The 17,838-nt window shown below is 45.0% G+C and overlaps 1 protein-coding gene across 3 annotated transcripts in view; it reads left to right on the top strand.

Annotated features, from left to right (window-relative positions):
• Positions 1-9,668: 9,668 nt before the first annotated feature.
• Fbxw7 (F-box and WD repeat domain containing 7) overlaps positions 9,669-17,838 on the top strand; it is a 141,256-nt gene continuing 133,086 nt past the window's right edge. Inside the window, exon 1 of one of the 3 annotated variants that reach the window (XM_041658969.1) lies at positions 9,669-10,151. The gene's annotated coding sequence lies outside the window, so the exon portion shown is untranslated. The remainder of the gene's footprint in view (positions 10,152-17,838) is intronic. The other 2 variants (XM_041658966.1, XM_041658967.1) reach the window with 2 other exon arrangements.

Below are 17,838 nucleotides of genomic sequence, written 5' to 3'. Positions count from 1 at the left end.
GCCGTCAATATATTTATGGCAGTTGTGTAATTTGCACCGTTCATTAATCCCAAGTGTGGTGGGTTGTGTGCATGTGTATATGAGAAAAGGAGAATTGGGAATTGTTACTCAATACACTGAAAGGAATCTGTGTTTCAGACTGCTTTGGGGAGATTTGAGGAGAACCTAAGGTTCAGAGCAACAAATGTGTCATCTGAAGAAGATACAATGAGATACAGTTGCTGAGAGATTCCCTGAACTAGCAGTTGGCCAACAGTTTTAGGGAAACTGAATCTGATGTGGATCTTCTCCCCTGCTCATTTGTGTGGTTGTGTGTACATGCGTGTTGCGGCCCAAGGTTGACATGAGTCTGCTTTGATCGCTCTTCACCTTCATGGAGTGAACGCAGGGCTTGACTTTAAGGCTAGTTCGGCTGGTTGGCTTGGTCCAGAAATCGGCGCTCCATCTTCTGAGCATTAGAACTGTAGGCAGGTAGCCGTACCGACATGACATTCTCACGTAGGTTTTGGGAATTTAAACTCTGGTCCCCAATGTTTAGTCACTGAACCATCTACCTCCCAGATACTGATGTAGATTTAGAAGATGTTTCCTAAGTTCTAAGTAGGTTCTTTTACTAACTGCCATTCTTCTTACCTCTAAACCTAAAAGGTGGCTGGGTAGAACAGTCTTTGGTTATGAAGCGAAAGAACAGTAGTGTCCGGCTCATGTGCTGGCATCGGAAGAGTGTGAGGATGATGGCCGTCTTGCCGGCGTCAAAAGAGTGTGAGGACGCCGGCCCTGGTGCAGATTGCTGGCACTTGAACTTCTCATGTGAATTCCTTCATGTAAAACAGTAGGCCATGACTTTTATTTGGCTAGAGAGGAAGATGCTAACCGTGGAGTGCCCAAACAGTACATCTTTGAAACGGAAACCTGTTTGTTGAAAAACACCTTCCTGAAAGAGAGCTGATTTAACGTAGCACCTATTACACAAGAGCCAATGTTTTTAGAGCTTTTAAAGGCAGGGTCTCACTATGAAACCAAGGCTGGCATCCAACTCTGGATTCTACAGCCTTGCCTCCTGAGTCTTGACTTACAAGTTCTTTTATCGTTTAGGTTACAATTCCAAACTCTGTAACCTAGCATCATCGAAGTGGGTAGCATTGTCCTATCAGGTCACAAGGTGGATGCAGCCCAGGCTCACTAGGTTAGAGCGCACACACTCACTTGATTTCTTTATGCTCACTGTCTGAGCTCAAGGACAGCACCCTAGCATGCAGTGGTAGAGGCCGGTTCCTGCACAAGTGGCACACTACCTGAATGTCTTCTGTTTCTGCCATGACAGGCGGGAAGAAATCACCAACTATTTCATGAGAAGACTTTTAGGGATGAAGTTCTTCTTAGTGATACAGCAGCCTTTTAGGTTTGGAGTTAAGAATGGCAATTAGTAAAAGAACTTAGTGATAAGATGCCACGTCTTCGCTGCAAGGCTAACTGCGCATGGCCCAGTCTAACTGTGAAGGACGCTGGGAAATGTAGGCTCTTCGCCTACTTTATGAGACTTCTGAAAATTAGGTGATACATTGTTGATAAAAGCTATTTCCTTTCCTTTCCTACGATCAGGGAGGTACAGTAACTCAATGTGATGACACAGCAGCGGCAGATGGTGGCACTGGGCTGCGGTGGTAAGCTTCCAGGCAGAGAGTAAAGGGGCATAGTCAAGGGGAATCCGTTGAAGGTTTTGCTCTCCTCACTCAAAAGGCGCACAGAGAATAAGAGCTCTGGAGTTATGAGATGCTCTTGAGAGGATCCTAGGAAGGTCAATTCAAGGACAGAGGAAGAAGTACTAAGGTGTGCCTGGAAGAACGATCTAGGTCTTCCATGGAAAGCATGTTGGAAAGAGATTGAAGGAAGTAGTGCCCAAGAGATGCACAGATTCTTTTCAGAGAATAGGGGTGCTCAGTAACTCAGCAGCTCTTCTCGACAGTTAGACATCCAAAGCTGCTTTCATACCATTTAAAGCAAAGATTTAAATGAGTTTTTAACCCTTTTAAATGATCATTTAAATCAGAAATAAGTGCAAAGCCACTGAAGAAAACAGATAATCTTTCACTAAAAACTCAAACTGCTCCATAGACTAGAACGGCAGGCTGTGGAAAAGAGTGAGAAGGCAGAAGGTAACTCTCCGTATTAGTAGAGGGCAGAGTCTGAGCTCCTCTGAGAAGACACACTGAAGAATGCTTTGTGTGATGCTTGACTGGACCCAGGATGGGTGGTAAGCCATGGGAAGCAATGTTAGGACAGGAAAAATTAATTATGAACTGAAGCGAGACAGATTTTTTTTTTGTTACTTTTCTTAGGGAGGATCAAAGACGAGGGTTAGGTACAGGTGCATCTTCTTCCTGAGCACTTCCTGCTGAAGTACTTCAAGACCTGAACTATCGAATGGTAATGCTTGAACTAGGTGGGCAGTGTATGAAGACACATTACCCTGCTCTTTGCAGTTTTAGAAATCAGCATAAATTTCAAAATTAACAAATAAATGTTTCTACTAAATCTTTGCTTATCAGGAGGACAAAAGCTATTTTACTCAGAGAACACATCAGAGATTGCCGATCAACAAGTTTTGTTTTTGAGACAGGGTTTCTCTGTGTAACTCTGGCTGTCCTGACCCTCACTTCATAGACCAGGCTGGCCTCAAACTCAGAGATCTGCCTGCCTCTGCCTCCCAAGTGCAGCTTAATCAACAGTTTTAAAAGGTAGTAGCGAGGGTCGACTATTCAGCCTGTCACATTCTAGGCATTAGGCTATAAACTCCACAAATGGAGGGGTGAATTAAAATGTTACTTTGCGTGTATGAGCGTGTGTGCGCGCGCACGCTCAGAGGTTAGAGCGGGCAGCTTGTGGCTGTTCTCTCCTTCCACTGTGTGGGTTGCCGGGACTGAGGTCAGACTGGCAGGGTTGGTAGCAGGCATCTCTATCAGAGAAGTTATCTCCTTGGCCCATTTTTCTCTCTCATTGCATTTTTACCTCCTGCACTTTGCCAACTTCTAGGAAGCAGAGAGAAGTGTCTTTGTCAAGCGGGTGGTGATGCAAATGCGAATGTTCTGTGTACAACACTCTCTTCTACTTTCCACAAATTGTGGCAATCTGGAGGTAAAAATGAGTGTGCACTAGTAATATTTGCACAAGTACTCTTACAACTTCCTGTAAATCAGTATTTAAGTTCTGAATCACAAACTAGATGTTCTAGAGCCTTTGTGCCACAAAGTTACAGCTAAGTAACTTATCTTAATATTTTTATACATTATTAAGGCAGTTTTACTCAACATCTTAAAAGCGGTGGCTGGATTTTGTTACCTATTTCATGACGAGGTAAAACCAAGTGGTTATACCCTGAATGAGATGCCTCTGAGGTTTTAAGGCTAGATTATGAATGAGTACAAATGATTCAGTTATTTTACTGCGTTAAAAATTGAAACCAGTGACCATCTATCACTTACTTTTCAGAATCAAGTTCTCTTGCGAACCCAAATGAGAAAAGCCACCCAGAGAGTGCTATCAGTCTGCAGGCTCCTTGGGTGAATTTCATGCTCTTAAAATGTCTTTGATGCTGCCACTCTCCAGCACCTGCGACAGCAATGCCAAATTATTAGAGGCTTGATCACCAAATCAGCTTTCTGCCTCCTTCTTTCTTTTTGACAATTTCTTTGTACGAATCAGGGAATATAGTGGACTGGTTCTAAGTCGAAGGGCAGAGGGGGAAAAAACATTTCATTTTTAAAGCGAGTTTCCTATTAATCTATTTTAAGCATTATTAATCTTTAAAAAGTAATCTCACGCTATTTACTGATTACATCCCATCCCATCTCCCTCAACTGTCCTCCTTCCCAGGGAGTCCTCCTAGTCTTTCGCTGATCCCCAAACACTTAGGTCAGAAGGAAGCTTGTTCCACTCAGAGCTTTGCTACGTGGGACTGAACAATATTCTATAGATCTGGGAATCAGTTTGCTCTATTCCTACAGAAGACTGAGTCACTGTGATAGAATGGCCTTTTTTTGAAGACGCGGGGTGGAGCTAGCTTTCCTATTTACTTGCTTTCCTGACTCTGGGTAAATCACTTCATTTCTCAAGGCCCCAGCTTCCTCCAGCTTTAAAATATCAGAGTCTTAACAAAGAGCTGAGATAAGAAATAATAAGTTGAATATTGGGTGGTATGTCACAGTGCACGTGGAATTGATGAATGAAATTATAAAAATAATTCCATATATTTTAGTAGGGACTGTAAGTGGAAAGAATGAGCCATTGTGACTTTTATAAAATATACTAACCAAGGAAATGAAAAATACAAAAGATCTGGTAGAAAACTATTTCTTCTAATTGTCTGAGAAAAATATAAAGGAACAAGAGAGATTTCACTCACAGCTTTGAGAGTAAACAATGAACTGAGGAAAACTATAACTAAGATGTTAATGCTTTTATTAAACAATTTTTAAATGTTTATTAATTTATTACGTATACACGGTTTTGCCTGCAGGCCAGAAGAGAGCACCAGATCTCATTATGGATGGCTGTGAGCCACAATGAGGTTGCTGGGAATTGAACTCATGACCTCTGGAAAAGCAGCCAGTGCTCTGAGCCATCTCTCTAGCCCCTAAGCAGTAACTTTTAATAGCTGAAAAAAACATTGTTTTGGAAGGAATATATGTAAGTATGTATGTATACACGTGTGTGTGTGTATCCTACTTTAAAGCTTATGGTCAATTTATAGAATAATTAGGAAAGACAATTCTTATTTTAGAAAGAACCTGTCCCCACCCCTCCCCCCCAAATCGAGGCCAACCTGGTCTACAGAGTGAGTTGTGGGAGAGCCAGGGAAACCCTGTCCTGAAAACTCCCCCAAACAAACAAGAATCTGTCCCAAATATAACATTTGGTGGCATTACTGTACTTGGTATTCAAATATGACCTACAAAGACACTAGAATTTGGGCATGTCAGAGATTTCACATCAGAAAAACAAAGAAGAACCCAACTGTTATCACTACAGTTGTGACGGCTATTCTTTGGTGTCAACGTGCCTAGATTAAGTAATTAATTAACTAATTAATTAACTCAAGCAGCTGGGTACACCTGTATGGGATTTCTCCTTAACAATCATTTGAAGTGTGAAGTGTTGGGGTCCGGTGCTAGCCTGAACCCTCAATTATTTCTCTAGACCAGACCCGAACATGAACTATCTCTCTTTGGATCAGCGTGGAGAGGCAGAAATAAAGACACAACTCACATGGCTTTATCAGGAGGGTGATTCTCAGTGGTCCCTCATGAAGTCCTGAGGTGGAAATACATTAGCATTGTTTCCTAGGTAACCAAGGTGAATGGCTTTTTGTCAGGTCTGCATCTACCATCTCCTCTGTATGCTGTCAGGTAGGCTTGAATCAGTATCTTTATCAGGCATCCTCCAAATTACAAAGGACCAACAACATCCTGACCTTTTGTTAGGTTGTGACAGCCTGTCTGGTAGGCTACATGACCACCTTAGGTGGGGCCTATGGCTTCAGAGCCGGGCTGCCACACGATATAGAAATATGGGCCTCCAGCAAAGACCCACTTTTAATCCAGATCTTCCAAAGAGAAAGATCCACCTTTAATCTGGGCTACCCCTTCCACTGGCAGCCTATATGAAGGACACGGAAGAAGGAAGTTTGCCCTCGTTGCCTGCTTGCTCTCACCAAGTCCATTCCTACACTGGCGTTAGAGCTCACTTCTAGGCATATACTGAAAACCAGCTGAGGCATTCATCCTCACAGACTAAACAAGAGCAGGATGCTTGGCCCTTTCTTGGTAGACAGCTATAGTTGGGACTAGCTGGACCACAGCCTGTAAACCATTCCAACAAATTCCCTTCCTATAATTCTGTTCCGAGAGAGAACCCCGACTAATACAAAAGTGGGTGGGTACAGGAAGGGTTCTCCACAAAGTCAGTAACTGGGGAAATGTAAGCTAAAACTGAAATTAGAGATCTCCACACTGACCAGGATGAGAAAACTGAGGTTTTGTCAGGAGTTGTGAGGTGTGGAATAATCATGTTAGAAGAGTAAGTGACATTATTTATTCATGTTTATATATACACTCTCAAGTACAGATTACACAGAAACTGACGTAGATGAGATGGAATACAGATTTAAGGAACTACTTGCAATAGCATTTATAGCAGCCTCAAACTGAACTCAGACTTCCATCAACATATTGTTACAATGGAGAATTGTATATGCAGCAATTAAAAAAACAAATTATAGCTATCTGAACAGCCTGAACAAGATATGGATTACAGCACAGTTGAGTAAATACAGTAAGCAAAACAGATTACATATTATCTCATTTATATACCATTCACAAGAGAGGGGAAAACTAAACAATGTAACACTTGGGGATGAACACCTGTGATAAAACAATAAAGAAAAGCAAGGAAATGATTACCACAAAGGTCTGAATAATAGTAACTTCCAGGAGGGAAAGTTGTGTTTAGGAAGGTCATTTATGGCTTCTGAAGGATTAGCAAAACCCAAGTGATTGGCCTGGATGACTGCTTACAGGTAGTTTTTTTGATAATTAATCATAGCACAAAACTGCCCTCTATGTTTAAAGTCCATTTCACAAAAATGTTTAAAATGAACTGATATACTATAGTGCATTTTTAGGAATTTTGTCAGATAAACTAGGTTATGAAATCTTTGACTGTAGAAACCACTGACATGGGATAATAAAACATCGATTAGTTTCCCATACAAGTCCACTTTGAAGGGAGAAGTTAGGAAACCTCTACAGAAAGCCCTTTGCCATACTTTAACCCAGCATGCAGATCTTTATGACAAACTGGTGAGTCAGGAAAAGAACCCTGATAGCTGAAATGCGTTTTTGATCCTGATTTACGTGTTGGGAAATCTGATTTAACTGATGCATTTCTCCATTTCATCAATAGGCAGTATGTGGAGCTGCGAGGATACAGAACCAGCTGGAGATGTAAGAATCCCTCCTCTCCAGCAGTTGTTACCAGGCTGAGAGGGGAGGGGAATGGATCTTATTCTGTAAGCTTGGTGGAGCTACTATTCCTAAGGAGGGGGCTCTTGAGTGCCGTTCTGTCCTCAGGGATGAGGTTCTGAAGTGGAATCTTTGGCAACGAAACAGGTCGGGCCTCTGACCACTGCGTGGTGCCCACTTTCCTGGAAGCTTATTCTCATTTGTAGAGCTTGAAGTTTGAACTCTTTCCATTCAGATTCCACAAAGTTAAACTCCTCTAAACCTATACTGAATTTCTTTAATTTCTGCTGTCGCCATGTCCGGCTATTACTTATTGATCGGATTCTCTGAGTCTTAGTTGGACATGGCAGGCGATGGAACACTTTGTAGGTTTGTAGACCGTCAAACTCCTGGGAGTTCATGTGGAGCACATACACCGGGTCCCGGCGAACTTGTGAGTCTGTCCTTACCTTTGTGGCATCCTCCTCCCTCATTTACTCACTTTTTTTTTTTCAGCCTTCGAACAAAAATGAACCCCTGATTGATCACTGTAGACATTTCCTTGATCTAATGTTTGCATGCAGTGGTGGCAGCAGTGGCAAACCCCGGGCTTCCCAAATATGTGGATGGTGTATTTAGTCCAATCTCCCCAAGCAGGGCTGAAAGACGGAAAGCGCTTCCAGAGGAGGGACAGGGTGTGGAATGTTTTCCCTTCATCTTTGCTGCTGCTTTAACCTCATCCTCACACCACTCACGAGGGCAGGTTCTAGACAGATTCCTGAGGATTGTGGTCTTTTATTTTGAAGATTCTTTTACTAGAGAACCACAACTTAAGTTTCACTAAGCTCTTCCTAAAACTTATTTCCTAGAACTGAATCTGTAGGACAAACAGCTCAATCTATTTATTAATAACAGAAGGGAGAGAGAGAGAGAGAGACAGGTAGGGAGGGGGAAGAGGAGGAGGAGAGGGAGGGAGGAATAGACTGAGAGAGAACGCGCGCGCAGAAGGCACACGAGTTAAGTCTTGAGACGCGGGCCAAAATTTTTTGAAGATAGTAAGAGGCACTGTGATGAACAAGATTAGCGCTCCCCCCCCCCCAAAAATAATCCGAGAGACAAGCAAGAATGACTCTTAAAAGTCATTCTTTTAAGACTACATCCGCTCCTTGAGAACGTAGGAATCCCCTTTATAATATCCCAGAGTTGGTTCGCTTTCAGCCCTCCCACCCACAAAATCCTCAAGTAGCGACTCCCTCCGTGAAGCCGCATCCCTTTCCTTTCACGGCTAGAGGGTGGGGGAGTGTATTACAACTCTCAGGCTTCCACGCTACGATGTACAAAAACACTTGCACTTCCCCCGTCGTCGCCGAGTTCCGGGACTGCGGTGCGAGAGGCATTCATTCACCCGCTCATTCCCCCATCAAAACCTTAGCACCGTACAAGCACCCCACGCCGCGGGAAGGGTGGGGCGCTTGCTCCCGGGAGCAGGTGCAGCCTTAGGGCGGGAGGTCAATTCTTCCACCCGTCTCGCCGTTCCAGAGCCAGCTCCGGGCCAAAATGCCTCACCTTCGGGGTGGTGCGCGCCCGAGCCCGTCTCCGGGGCCTGCGCCTCCTCCTCGTTCCCAGAGGAGCGGTCCGCACCTGCCCCGGAGGGAACGGGCGACGGCGCCCACTCTCCGCACCGCCCTCGGGTCAGGGGTAAGATCAGGCGGTAGCTTAGGCTTCGCCCGGGCTCCTCCCCTTCCTCTCCTTAGTTCTGACGCGGCCGTAGAGGCGGTGGCGGCGGCGGCGGCGGCGGCAGCAGCAGCAGTCCCGCGGCCCGAGGCGCACCCACCCGCTTGCGGATCTCGACTTCCTCTTCCCTTGCCGCGTCATCAGCGCGCGCCGCCGCCTCGCAGGGCGGGGTGTCTGGAGCGGGGGGGGGGAGAAAAGGCCGGCGGAGGAAAGGGAAGGGAGGGGGGAGGAGAGCGGTTGCTAGGCGACTTGCGTCATCGCCGGGCGCCGCTCTCCTCCCGCCCCTCTCTGGAGTGAGGCGAGAGCCCCGCACAGAGCGAGGGAGACTGCGAGCTGAGCTCCGGGCGCTGCTGCCGCCGCCGCCGGTGAGAGAGAGCGTGAGAAGCGAGTGAGCGAGCGAGCATCCGAGAGACCGGGCGCCCGTGCACTGGCCGCCGCCGAGACCTTCGCCTCAGCCCGGGCCAGCGGGAGCCGCGGCCGCCGTCTGCTCCCCCCCTTACCTTCCTGGCCGGCAGCGGCTGCTGCACACGCCGGAGCCGGAGCCCCAGCCGGAGCCGAAGCCCGAGCCGGAGCCCGCGGCCGGGGGGCAGGGAGGCGGCTGCCGCGGGTCGGGACTGGTAGCTGCTCAGCCGGGAGAGGACGCCCGCGAGGGGCTGGGCTTTCTGCCTCGCCCCGGGGCGTGGGGCGAAGGACCCCCCAAGGTGTAGGGAGGGGGTCCCGGCCACCGCAACACATGCGGGAGCCGGGAGCGGGGGCGGCGCCGATCCGAGCCCGCCGGATCCCCAGCTTAGCCACCGTCAGGTCCGGCCGCCCGGGGCCGTAGCATCCCTTCGGGGAGTGTATGAGCCGGTGCCCCCAGCCCAGGAGCCACCCCCGGGCCGGGGGGCGGGGACCCCGATGTGAGACGGTCGCAGCGGCGTGGTGAGCGGCCCGGGCGCCGCCGTCCTCTCCTTCCCCTCCCCTCCCCTCCCCTTCACCCCCTATTGGGGGGCTTCTCCTTGGGCCCGCCGCCGCGCCCCTCTGCTCCTCGGCGGGACTCAGGGAGTTCTCGGCACCCCCTCCCCGCCCCAGCCCCCCAGGGCAGCGGGGCCGGGGGGGACCCGGGGGGCCGGCCGCCGCCTCCGCCCAGAGGAAACTTTACCCAAACAAAATATCATCGAGCTTTCCGATCGTGACTGTCCCGGGACAAGTGGCCCAGGACGGGCAGAAGCTACAGCCTGCAGAGACTCAGGAAGAGGAAAAAACGGTGAGCGGGGCCGCCGCCGCCGCCTCTACTCCGGCAGCGCGGAAGAGACCCGGGTGGTTGCCTGGTGGAGCTACGCTAGCACCGCTTCTTCCTCAGTTCCTCAGCTGCCGCCTCAGCCCGAAGGAGGAAGGGAGCCAGCCCACATTGTCAGCACCACCGCTCGTCTCTGAAGCGTGAGTGGACTCCGGGGAGGGGGACATTCTAGAGTGGCAAGTGGGAACCGGTGGGTGCTTGATGCTGGAGTTTGACTGTTTCTCGGGAGGCTTGGCGGTAGAGACCTGCTCTTCCTGCTGGGAGGAGAGGCATCAGTTTGCATGAGTGATGGGTTTCACTTAGAGGAGCTGTGTCTCCAGAGTGGGCGTTTGCACCTTTCTGCACTCTGACTGGCAAGGGAAATCAAGAAAGCCCATGGACAGGTCTGTCCTGTACATTTTCCTGGCTACCGGTTGTTGTGATCCAGCATAGTGGTTTTTGTTTCAGGGACACTCCCATGGAATCCCACGTGGGAATCACTTGTATCAACTCTTTAAAATTTCTTTCTGAACTGTTGTTTTGAAGTTGTCCTTGAGAGGAAGACCACTTTTCATTCTAGTCCACTCGGGAGTTTGGTGCCCCCGACACCGTATTTCCCGAGTCCAGAGATTGCACAGTGTGAGGAAGGACCAGAGCATTTCAGTACGTCGGGAGAGCCCGCGTCCCTAGTTCCAGCTCTTCTTCCCTAATACTCTTTTCTCTTTTGCTGTCACATATTTTTACCAGGGACTGGAAGGCCATGCCTAAGGGTTTTCTTACTTGGCTCCAGTTGTCAATTTTAGGAGAAACTTCTTACTCTTTCAAGAAAGTATTTCAGGTATTTTAAGAGTGCTTAGAGATACAGAAAAGTAATGTTTCACATATATAAGGCCAAACTGAGTACTGTAAGGGCTAAAACATACCGTGGGATCTTGTGTAGCCAGGAGCGTAGGTAGTGTAAGATTGAGAATTCTGGTCCCTTCAGACATCTGAAAGTGAGCAGAGTCAGATGCTCAGTAGAGATGAGTGGGAACCTGGGCTTGCCCATCCATCCTAATTTCTCCATTTAGGATCGGATTAAATCTGACACTTTCTCACATTTCACGGTGGTTGGGTCTTGTTCTCCCCCTCTTTTTAAAGTAATTAGCCTGAAAGTTTATTAGTTTCTGCATTGTGTAACAATTCATTTACCTTCATCCTGCCTTTTCAGACTTCTGAGATGTAGTTTAAGGAGTGTTAAAACAACCATGGCTGTTTTCTTGCTTTCATAGACTTTGGTTTTCTCTTCTGTCAGCTGTCCCAACTTTTTAAACTTAGGGTACTTTTAGTTTTTTTTTCCCTCCATTTCTTTGATCACTTTGCCCTCTCTTGGATCTTCCAGCATTTTTGTTTTTTTCTTATGCTTTGTTTTTCTTATGTTTTCATAAGACACTGTAAATTCTACGTAGTGTAAATGAAAATATTCTTACCAATGACAGAGGCAATCCAATATAAATGTCATAAAATTGTAGGAGATGGCTCAGTGGATAAAGGTGCTTTCTGCCTAACTCTGAGGACTTGAGGCTGATTCAGAGAACCAAAGGTGGGAGGAGAAAACCGACTCTACAGAGCTGTTCTGCCTTGTGTCACTTGCACACGCGTGGCTTGTGTCACTTGCACACGCGTGGCGGTGGTGGTAGTAGTAGTAGTAAAATTAAACATGTTTTTAAAAATGTGAGAGAGGGGGAATATTACCATTATTACTCCAAGGTCACTGTTCGCCAGGGACTCATGGCACATTTCTTTACAGAAATGTTGATTTTGGACTACCCAGGAATAATCGGAGTCTCCGAGCCAAACCTTGGAAGAGTTCCTTCAGGAAGAAAAGAACATATACAAATAAAATATTAAAGACCTAGAGTCAGAACATGTAAAAGGGGAGGTCTAATTAGGAAGTTAGCTTGGTGGGAACCCTGCTCACTGATGGAGGGTCTCAACGAGGGTTAGGATCAGTGTATGCTTGTAAAGATGCATGGTTACAGTTCATAAAAGCTTTTGAAAACCGCTCCAGAGAGGGTTGTTTCAAGTGATTGGGAGAAATTATATTTTAGCACAAAGACATTATGCTGACTTTAGGATCTTGTTTCTCTAGGAAATCAACATTTTTACACTGTGGAGGCTGCACAGAGGAGGTGTGGAAAAGGAAATGCTTTGCATGTTTTTCAGCTTGATGCTAGTAGTTTCTCATGAGCGAGACTGCAGAAATGGGCAGCAGCAGACTTTGCTTTTGGGGTTAAGAGCTGAATATCCATGCAGTTCTTGTGTTGGCTCATTCTGTTTTTCCTTCCCTCCCTCTCTTACTCTTTCTCTTGTCCCAGGCTGACCTTGAATTTGCTGTGTAGTTGGGGATGACCTTTAACTTGTAATCCTCCTGATCCTGCCTTGACTTCCTGGATGCTGAACTTACTGGTGTGTGCCACCATTTCTGGTTTATGTCGTGTCGGGAATGGAACCTAGGGCTTTGTGCATTCTAGCAGTTACTTTGCTGGCTGAGCTACATCCACAGGACCTTGCCCCACGTAGCTTTCAAGTTTGGGTACTATGTGGCAGTGTGGGTGGAGATAGATGAGCGTCGGTCTTAACGCCTTTAGGTGTCTGAGATTAGTAATGCTGAGTAAAGAGCTGAAAAATGAGTTTTAAGTTTTGGGGATGGGTCAGATTTTGTTAGCTTAGGCACAGGCATAATAAGAGGAGAGACGTTCTCCAAAAGAGATGCTTCGTAAGTTAGCAAAAAGATGAGCAGTCTTAAAACCTAGATGCTAACTCAGTCTCAGGATATAATTCTGTCTCAGAAACAGTATTTCAATAGAGTGTTTAGATCCTGAGATGTGTTCAGAAAACAGGACTTTGTTAGGGAACTTATACATAAAATGGAATATTAGTTGCTCCAAACTCAGTCAGGTGTTCCATACTTTCTCGTATTATTATAATTTTGGCCCCCTACCCCCGGGTTTCTCTGTGTAGTCCCAACTGTCCTCTGCCTCCTTAGGTGATCTCGGGATGAAAAGTGTGCACCACCACAGCTCAGCCTGGTCTTCATAAGTGGGGATGTGCAGCTTGTGTCCATACGGTGGAGGGATATCCTGTGTTCGCACAGGAGTGTTATGGGTACTTCAGAATGTTCAGGCATCTTTATGGTTACTGTTTGGTGTTGGCTCTGGCAAGGATAAAAGAGGGAATAGAAACACATAATCATCTTTCTGTTCCTTAGTTTGAATTCAGTGCTTTCCAAAGCTACTTTGGCTTCTTAAGACAATGTCCAGTTGGCAGAAATCCAGGAATCGATATTTTTAAGCAAGGAGGTAGGTCTACCCTGATGTTAAGGTGAGGAGACAGTGATTGGGAATATCTGCTATATAGTTTGTTATTTTTTTTACTTTCCCCATTTCTTACATGGCAAAGATATGCTTAAGTGTTCTTAAAAGGCAACGGTTTAGCATTAACATGATTTACTAATATGGTGGGACTCCGTTGTGGGGAATGGCGACATCTATATTCTTTTTGTGGCAGTTTTGCTGTTAATAAGAGAACCTTGAGGGTTTGTATCTGTGTGTGTCTTAGCACCACAGGGCTCCAGAGTGTGTGTGGCTTAGCAGCAGCTCATTTAAATATACTGTGAAGATGATTCTTGGAGAAGGCCATTGGGACATAGGAGGGGTTGGCAACCTTTCCGTGTGGGTCAGCATACTCTGTCACAGCTTGTAGCGCTGTGCCCGCAATGTAAAAGCAGCTGTAGATGATAATGGACTGAGCTATTACTGCTCCAATGGGATCTCATGCATAAAAACAAGAAGTTGATGGGGTTGGGTCTGTGGGCTGAAGTCTGTAATCCCCTGGCAGAGGACAGTTAAATCTACCAGCATGTAAAGTGAGCTACATTAAACTAGGAAGCCAAACTGGCCATTTTACGTGGATTCTGTTTTCCAGACGATGTGATCCTCTGGGCTGCTTTGGAATGATTTGCCTTCATAGTGCTGAGAAGAATGGACTAAGAAGCAGACATGATTCTATCTAAATGGATCTAAAAAGATGAGAACCATGTTTAAAAATGCCGTAATTGACATCTTAGTTGCTTTTTTATTTCTGTGACAAAGCTTCATGACCCAGGCAGAACACACACACACACACACACACACACACACACACACACCCATTTAGTTTTGCTTACAGTTTCAGAGGGTGAATTTGTAACCATGGTGGGTGAGCATGGCAGCAGGCAGGCAATGACACTGGAGAAGTACGAGAGCTCAGGTATGACCCACAAGCACGAAAGAAACTCAAAGTCCACCCAGTGATAAACTTTCTTCAACAAGGCCACACCTCCTAGTCTTTCCAAAATAGTTTTTACCAACTGGAGACCAGTCATTCAAATATGAGCCTATGGGTCGTTCTCATCCAATTCTCCACAGCTGACACAGAGGAAATACTCGTTTTGTATTACGGCTAAAAGAATTTGTGAAGGAGTAAGTCCCCCCCCCCACTTGTGATTTGAACTCGGAAGCATGATGCATGCTAATCAGGCATTCTACCACTGAGCTACATCCCCCAGTGGTAGAAGCTTACTTTTGAAAGGTTCTGAAAATAAATTGTAAAGCATTTGCTTTTAATGTGAAATTAAAAGCATTCAAATTGTTTTAAATCAGACAAAGATGTCAAGTCTGATTCTAAGAAATGTTAAGGTTTAATGCGTCCACCTCTTGAAGTCATGATCTCATAAGTAAATCAGTATAAAGAATTTAGTCCAGACAGGCCATGGTGGTCCACACCTTAAGTTCCAGCACTCCAGACGCAGAAGCAGGCAGATCTCTATGAGTTCAAGCTCGCCTTTTCTACAGAGTGATTTCCAGGACTGCCAGGGCTACACAGAAAGAAACCCTGTCTTGAAGAGCCAAAAAGGGCGAAAAAATTTAGTTCAAAATTTTTTCCATTTTGTTTAAGTGTTGTTATATCGTAAATCACTTAAGTAATTGGAATGTATATTTTAAACAACATTGCTATCTTTAAGAGTAAATATATTGCAAATGTATTGTCTACAAAGGACTAGCTATTCACTTAGTGCAAGTTTTAATGTTACAGCTAATGTTTTCTGTTTGCTTGCTTGTTGTTTTGATTTTGATTTTTCCTAGACAGGGTCTTGCTATGTAGTAATATAGCTATGTAGGCTGTCCTGGAACTCACTCTGTTGACCAGGTTGGCCTGGGCACTCACAGAGATCCACTTGCCTCTGCCTCTGGAGTGCTGGGATTAAAGGCATGCATCACCACACCTGGCTACAACTAACATTAAAACACTGTTTCCTATGTCAGCAAACACTGATACCTGTGTTAGATGATAGTATATTTACCCAGTCTTACCAACTTTGTTTCCTGATCTCCCCCCCCCCCCCTTTTTTTTTTGTACAGTACAGTGCAACTGTGATTCCTTTTCAGTTAGTTTCAAAGCTGTATTTACTGTGGTGACCCCTCTGTATCATAGGAACCCTGCAGATATCAGAACCTGGGGATGTTTAAGCCTCTTACATAAAAGAAATATTTAAAGGGCCCAGTGAGGTGGTTTGCCACCGTGCCTGAAGACCTGAGTTTCTTCCCTAGAACCAACATGATTCTCAAAAGTTGTCCTCTGACTTCCACAATATGCAGTGTTATGTGTGCCTCCCATAAATGATATGATAAAAAGTATTTACATATAACATAAAATATATTACATATTCTATGTATCTTCTTGAGTACTTTAAAATTAGCCTCTAGATTATTTGTAATACACAATACAATATAAACAGTTAACAGTTGCTATACTATATAATGTAGGGGACTACAATAAAAAGTCTACAAATTTACTAAATTCTTTTTTTCCTGGATAGTTTCCATTTGTGGTTGGTTTAATCTGCAGATTAATAGAGTGTGAACTGTTCATTCTGTATTTGTAATTGATATTTTGTTTTCTCTTTTTCTCTTTGAATGAAAAAGCATGTAGTTTGACAATTTTAGTTTTTCTGAGAGGGTCACTGTAAAGTACGCTTAGTATTTTTTTTTCTTTTGTGGGGCTGTGTGTATGTGTGTGTTTGAGACAGTCACCCTTGCTATAATCCATTCTGGTTTTAAATTTGAGATGCTATTGCCTCAGTTTCTGGGGTGCTGCGTTTATAGGTATTTACAACTATGCCTGGATTTGTTTTATCTTTTAAAAGTCTTACATTAAACATTTGGCACTTTAAAGTGATTTTATCAATGGATGGGCGGCAAAGTTAAAAGCCATAGGCGTTCCTCTCATGTCTGCAAGGATTTCAAATAGATATTTTACTTTAGCAATACTTAGTAGACCAGCTGAACTTTTTGGTGTGTGTTCATTAGCTTTGCAAATAGATGAGTAAATTTGTTTTCAAATAGTGAACTCTTGCTATAATATCTTTCTATTTTGAGACTTTAACCTTTTAGTATAAAACCATTCTGGAATAGGCCTGAAAATATACAATCAGATTTTTACTATTTTCCATGCTTCTTCACCTATAGTTTCTTATAATACCTTTCATATCATATTCAAATGGAGTATATTTCTTAAATGAACATGATGTTCATACATATTCTAGTAATTACATGTTTCCATATAAATATACTTAAAATTATTCCTAAGATACTTTGAGATCATGACATCCTTGAGAAACTGTTGCAGTTCTCACTGAGCTCTGGGACAGTAGAAAGATTAATTTAAAAGAAAAATTTTCTAAAATATTCCTGTAAATTTCGTAAGTTTCTCTAACAGAGTGAGCTTAGCCAGGAATCACAAGAACCAGTGCTCTGTTGCGTGGTCTTCCCTGCAGCAGGTGGAAACACACAGATCTTGCTGCTCGGCTGTCATTTGCTCCTCCCCCATCAGACCTACAGCACAGCTGTGCCTCAGTCAGGTTCTTGTGTTCCCTTTGCTACTGGAAATCTGGGTGGCTTTTGGAAGGACCCCCTCTGTGCATCTGTCTACCTGGTATGTTGTGATAGAAACCTTTTCCTATGCTATATGGCTGCTCTAATATTTGTAAATCTTAAAAGCTAAAATAAGGTTAACACCATTTCACCTTAGCCTTATCTCTGAGAGATCACCACTGAACACACTGTGTTTGCCTAGGGCTTTCACATCCCACAGTGCTTTTTTTTTTTTTTTAAGCCTTTCCTGTCAGCTTCCCAAGGACTGTGTGCTGGGAGTAGTGTAGGCCTGTGCCACCAGACTCCACTTCTCAGTACTGACCACGCTGTAGGTGCCATTGCAAGGCCAGATGCTTGTTTGTTGGAAGAATGTATATATATAGTTGGTTGATGTTTTAGGTCTGCTTTTTAGGAGACTCTAAGGAGTGATAGAACTTGGTATGGTGTCCCAGGTCTCAGAATTTGCTTCACCAAAAGTACTGAGTTAATTTATAACTACTACAACCAGTGGTTGAAAACATTCCTGGACCCGGCCACAAGTTGCTAGCTCATGTCTCATTTACCTGGGAATGCACATTCATACTTGGGGGCCAAAGGCCCAGTGAGATGGGGAGTGCGATTCTCAGCTTCATGACTTTGGACAGGCCACTTCTTCAGCACCGGCTCACTGCGGAAAGCGCATTCTTCATGAGATTTGCTGTGATTAGAAGAGAATTGAGCTGGCGTTGGTGGCACATGCCTTTAATCCCAGCACTCTGAAGACAGAGGCAGGTGGATCTTTGTGAGTTCGAGGCCAGCCTGGTCTACAGAGTTAGTTACAGGACAACTAGGGCTGTTACACAGAAAAACCCTTTCTCGAAAAAACAGAGAGAGAGAGAGAGAGAGAGAGAGAGAG

The sequence above is a fragment of the Microtus oregoni genome, unplaced genomic scaffold, assembly GCF_018167655.1.
Source record: "Microtus oregoni isolate MIOR12 unplaced genomic scaffold, Mior012 000010F_ref0000083, whole genome shotgun sequence".
Taxonomy (NCBI): Eukaryota; Metazoa; Chordata; class Mammalia; order Rodentia; family Cricetidae; genus Microtus; species Microtus oregoni.
The sequence above is the reverse complement of the archived record's forward strand: the minus strand, read 5'-3'. Positions and strand labels throughout refer to the sequence as shown.